Below are 6060 nucleotides of genomic sequence, written 5' to 3' on the forward strand. Positions count from 1 at the left end.
TCGGCAACGCCTGCCTCGAGAGGGTTAAGTGTTTACATTTCAGATTTATTATCCTTCTGAGCTCCACTGGTAATTTATACGCTAATTAGTGGTTGATGTTTTGTCCTTGACTGCATCTGGATTTTACCTGAATGTCATGCTGAGCTTGGTTCCCCCCCCCAGTCTTGTTGTTGTTGATTAAGACAGAATTAGACCTCAGCAGATTGTGTCACAGTTTAGCCCACAAAGTGTCACACATAGTATGAGCCCCACACACCCTACTGCCATGCATCCTTTTATCATCTGATCTATAAGGAAATTCTCCAGAGGCACAGTCATGCAGGAGCATGACAGGAACGCTTTGCACTTTGAAGTAGAGTGACATTATCAGTAAGTACGGTCTTGAAATAGCATCTCCTCTCACTCCATATCTGAGTCTCCCACCCCTGCCTCATCTGATCTCCGACTTTCTTTCCTCCATTTTTTTCTCTGCTGCCACCCTCATTTTCCTGCTCTTCCTTTTCTCTCGCTTTTCTGCTCTCTTCATCATCAATTTCCAATTCAGTGTCTCACCCCCCCTCTCCCCTTCCTCATTTTTGCCTCTGCCTCTCCCCATTTTCTCCTTTCACCCTTTATCTTAGTCATCCACCTGATTTTTCATACATTCCTCTGTTTTTTACATTTCACCCCATCTCTTTGCAGCTTCCACATTTTTTTCCATCTATCCCGGCTGCCTGCACACCTTTCCACCCACTCTTCTTCCTTGTTTTTTCCTTCCTTTCTATCTCCCTCTCATTCTATCCCACTATCTCGCCTCACCCTTTGCTCCCTCCTCCCTTAGGTTAGTGTTGGCAGCCTCGCAGGGAGGTCATGAGATCAGGGGCAGATAGAGATGGGCTACTGGTCAGCAGTAATGACACACAGGCTGAGGGGCCACTCAGGTCGCCTGTGTTGGGAATTTTCACTTTCAGCCATCATGGAGAGATAAATGGATAGGCGGGAATTCGCTGCATGAAAGGGAGGGAATGACTGAGCATCCCTCCCGGCACACATAGGAGGGAGATCGTGATGAATTTCCATGGGGATTGTATCTGAAATCATTTTTGTTCAGCAGGAAGAAGATGTACAAATAACTCAATGCAGGCACTTTGCCTTGATGTAAACAAAAAGGGAAGAGAAATCTTTGAAGTCAAATGATCAGTCAGATTTTTCCTGACAGACATCAAAACAATCTCTATCCCCTTTCTTTTTTTTAAACAGGAGCGAGAAATCTATGCAAGGAATCTCCCACAACACTGGAACCTGAAATAGAAGTCAAATGAACTAGGGCAGCAACAACATCAACATGAATTATGGAGTAAATGAGCAGATAAAAATATATCTCAGCGGGTAAAAGGTAATATAGGAAAATGAAACATTAAAGTGATGCCAGGCACACTTCAGATTTCCTAATTAATGGCCTCTCACCATGAAGTCCTGGCCGCTTACTGCCAACAGAGGCTTTATCAACTCAAACATTTGTCATTGCAGTCAGAGCCAGAGAGGAAACAGGCTGCACACAATAGCTAAAAGTACCTGTTTGATGTTCCAGGTTTACAGAAATAAATGGGGTTGCACTGTAGGGGCTATGCAAACAAAAGCCTGTCGATGTGTGTCTGCAGCCACTGGAAAGCTGCAGCCAACAGCAGGTGTCTCCAGAGCAGCTGGCCTCAGCAAACAAACACACAGCTCATGTTAAAGAAAGTTTAATGCAGACAGACATCATAATGAGTTTAGTTGAATTTTGTATAATTTTCTCATTTCTATTTATACCTCTTTTATACTGATTCATTCTTTAAGCTGTTGACAGACTTGAGAAAAATCCAGCAGATAATTGGTGCTGGGTCAGAGTTAAACAACAAGAAATAAATACCTGCGTCGTGATATATACATTTCAAAATTGGCTTACAGTAAGAGCGACTCATTGTTGCATACAAGGCTGGACCTGACGGCCAGTAGGGTTTCCTCACGTACCTCCAAGACATTCTTCACCCTCGTTCCCTTTCTCCTGTGCTAAAGCCTTCATCTCTTCCCCCCTCCTCTACCTCCACAGCGTGCTCTCCCAGCTTTGCCCCTGCTGTTTCTGTGGATATCACAGAGAATCTGAAGGATCTATTCTGACATTTGATGTGGCACAAAATTGGATTTCCACTGTGATTCTCTCCCCAAGCGCCTCGTGGAGTGTTATCCACGCTGTGACTAATTGAGTGACATGCCAACAGCCTGAGAGTGTAAATGGATGGTTGCTGGTGATATGTGTCTGTGACCTGTTCTTTTTTTTATTATTTTTTTCCAAATGCCGGTGAGTTAATTAGACAGAAAACAGAAATAACACACACAACCTCTAGTGGTGCTGAATTCTCCAACACAAAGACACATTTTGTGCTTTGTCAGTGTCAACTTGTGTCGTTGCCTATTGAATGTGACCCTGCATTGTTGTCTGGCTGCCTGTGACATTTATAACTAATATCTGCCACAAAAAAATCCAATTTCCTTGTATAATAAACAACATACTCTATAAACTGGCTTAATTTGTGTGATGGGTAGCAATGACATTCGCCTTGTGAATCAGAGAAGCTGTAATCTAAAGTGGGAGACAGAGGTGTCAGTGACAGATGTTACAGGATGACTCACCACTGCTATGTCACCTGTATGACCACCAGCATCCCAGAAGGCATTGCTTTAACCTGGCAAATCCCTGATGCAGACAGAGGAAGAGCTCTATAACAATGACGCAACAGACAAAAGAGCATTCCCCCCCGCCCCGTGTAGATAAGTTATCTTTGCACAAAATCCCTACACTCTAATCTCAAATCTCTGTCATGCCCTCTGCTCTGGGGATCCTGCATCTGATTTGGATTTGAATAATTGAAGCCGCTTTTCTCCTCCGAAGACTGGATACAGCAGTTTCCTCTTCATTAAAAACTTTCCACTAATGCGCGCGGGTGCGTGTGTGTGTGAGTGCACCCCTTACACGAGCACTCTCCTTTCACATCCCCGCTAAAATATACACACCCACACAAATTCACACGGGATTAGACCGGGATGGAGAAGTGTACACTGAGTGCACACACTCGTTCGCTGTGATACGTTGTGAAAACATGATAATTACTTTGAACAAGTGAGTTGCTGGCAGCAATCTAAAGCATAATGGCAGGCAGCACACAACAAAAGACACTAATGAATGAACTCATAGATGGATGCTAATGTGGCATACGTACCTGAATGAGGATCATCCACCAGACTCTCCCTGCTTTTCTTCTCAGTTCTAACCCCCTTCCTCCCTCTTTGTGGATGTTGTTATGGCTGGTAGTCTTGTACTGGAGAACAGAGTCTTCACCCTTTCGAGTCGGGGACCGGGGCTCAGCTGCAGAGACTGACATCATCCCTTTCAGAGAGGAGGTTTTCCCCTCCCGCTATCTGCACCCTCTGTGTGTGTGTGTGTATGTGTGTGTGTGTGTGTGTGTATGTGTGTTTCATGGCTCTCCCTATCCCTCTCTTTCTCTCTCTCTCTCTCACACACACACACACCCTAACTCAGCCGCTCACTCTGTACAGTAGTATACTCCTCCTATCTCTCCCTCCCCATGCTTCTCTTTTTTATCTTTTCTCATCTATTTTTTACTTCCTAAAATTGCTGCTATTTTTCAAAGCCACCACAGGTGAGTAACACAAAACTGTACAGTAACATGTGCTCAAGTAAGACCATACCAGTAACAACACCTTGGACTTGTGCTGCATATTGCTCCTCGTAGGTGTGTGAATCTGCCGTCACAGAAGGAACCCATCCACAAGGAGTTTTACATTAGAGATTTTATTAATAGATGTGATTGCCTGCAGGTTTTTCACAGTTAGCTTCACCTCTTCTTCTATCACCCCCTGCATCTGCTTTCCATTCCCGTTATAGACCGAGGGCTGAAGGTGTACATCAAGGCTGAAGCTTAATGGGCAGCCCACTTTCACCTATCCAATTCTTTCACATCAGCAGAAAATGAAAATGGAAAGGAGCTAAGCACAGGAAGCCTTTTTGAGTCTATTGAGATGGATGCCTGCTGTGGTGCCTGTGATGGTGGAGATCGGTGTTGCTGTCCATGGTGCTGATTACTCCTGAAGGAGACATCACTAAGGACAGCAGTGACCCTGCAGACCCACAGAAAATAGCCTTCAACGGAGCAAGGAGGAAAAACCTCTTTCAGCCACTGCAGAAACCTTAATAAATGCACATGCACGGACTCACACACGCAGACACACACAGATAAGAGTGCATGTGTACACAGCAACAAACACACACACACACACACACATAGAGACTTAAATCTACCTCCCAGCCTCCTCCTCTGTCTCCCGCGGGCATTTCTCTGCGTCTCAACTCATTTAGGCTTACATTCATCATTGTAAGGTAACTGTGGCAGGTGGGATTAAAATGGATTAGCCCTATTAAAGAAATGTGTGGTGCATATTACACCCCAAGCCACACACACATATTGTCCTCAGAGCCACATGCATTTAACTGCAGGCACAGCGCTGGGCTCAGACATGCAGAAGAGTATACTGAAAATACATGAACGTGTGAGTATACGAACCTGCACAGTCTGGTAAAGGTAAAAAAAAAAAAAAACCCAGAGGGATAAAGACAAAAGGGCTGGCAAAGCAACTTGATGAGGACATTCACAGGAAGGAGAGGTATAGCTGCTGTGTATATTGTTGCTTTTCTGCCACTCACACAGTGGACTCCTTTTTGTTGTCTTAACTCTCGTCTCAAGAGGTAGCTTTTAGAATCTCGCCTCCTTGTTTCCATAGTGACACTTTCCCTCCTTTGTGCGAGAGAGTATGTGTGTGTATTTCAGAGACACACAGAGAGGAGAAAGACAGGCGTAGGGAGGGAGAGAGGCGGGGGATGACAGCAAGATAACTTGGTTCACTTACATTTATTCACAACAACAAAAAAAAGTCCACACAGCCAGTTTTGTACATCAGGGAGAGTTTCCTTTGTTGATGTTTTATCGGCCAACTTTTGACTAGTTGCTTTGCAACGGCTCAACCAAAATATAACTGTTGTTACTTTACGTGTGATACCAACAACAGCACATGCTGATTCCTCAGAATCTTTCTATGGGGATTTTTAAGGCATTACTTACTGTGCTAAATGCTCCATGTGGAGGGCTGCCAGTTCTTTTAAAAATACACCAAAAAAACTACTAAAATGAAACCAGTCTCTCTCCTATTTTCTTGCTGAAATAGGAGAGAGACTGAAAAAGTGTGTCTTTTATTTTCTACTCATAGTGCCATTTAGTTATATCAAAGGCAGGTTACTGAAAAGCTTCATTGAAATTAACTTAGAAAGAATAATGACAAACATTCAGAATGACCTTGAAGGATACAACTATTACCTGGATAAAATACTACCTAATCTAAATCTGTGGCACGTTGCGTATAATAAATTATTAATTATGGATATTAAATGGCTAAATTTATCACTTTCAAAACAACCTGGGTTGGTGTGGGAGATTGATGGCAGGAAAACAGATGTGTGGATGTGTATGTGTAGATATATAGATATATAAATTTAAATCTCCTCTTGTGACTCCAGAAATCTGCACAAAAAAAGACTTAGCCAAGGAGCAAATCCCTTCTCCCCATGCCCTCCAGTATCTCAGCCAACTGCGTTCCACATCAGTGAATGTGATTCAGGAGCGAGGACACTGGAGGCTCGGCTGAGACGCAGGGTTGACTACACATAAGGGGATTGTCTAAACTGAGACGTCTGCCATCTTGAGCTGTCATAACTCTTGTGTATAAACAAGGATACATGTGACAAACTTAATGCAATGATGGAAGAGGTAAATGGATCATATAAGCAAGGCTCAACTACTCATCAGCTTCTTAGCCATTTCCCATTCTGAGATTGCAGCACGAGGTTTGAAAGTGTGGCTGCAAACTTTTCGAGAACTGGCATTGACACAATATCTCCACAATTTTAACCACCCTAGCTGCTCTCTAAAGTTTCTGAATGCTCAATGATTACTAACATAGCAGTAGAGC

At 43.5% G+C, this 6060-nt stretch overlaps 1 long non-coding RNA gene across 1 annotated transcript; it reads right to left on the reverse strand.

Annotated features, from left to right (window-relative positions):
* Positions 1 to 3816: 3816 nt before the first annotated feature.
* On the reverse strand, positions 3817 to 4795 carry LOC146382424 (uncharacterized). Its single transcript, XR_014800606.1, has 3 exons — positions 4602 to 4795; positions 4340 to 4421; positions 3817 to 4158 (listed from the first exon to the last, which is right to left on the reverse strand). It is a non-coding gene; the product is annotated as an uncharacterized LOC146382424 (long non-coding RNA).
* Between the last annotated feature and the right edge of the window lie 1265 nt (positions 4796 to 6060).

This window comes from Perissodus microlepis, chromosome 7 (genome assembly GCF_051167445.1).
Source record: "Perissodus microlepis isolate ML-2025 ecotype Zambia chromosome 7, ASM5116744v1, whole genome shotgun sequence".
Taxonomy (NCBI): Eukaryota; Metazoa; Chordata; class Actinopteri; order Cichliformes; family Cichlidae; genus Perissodus; species Perissodus microlepis.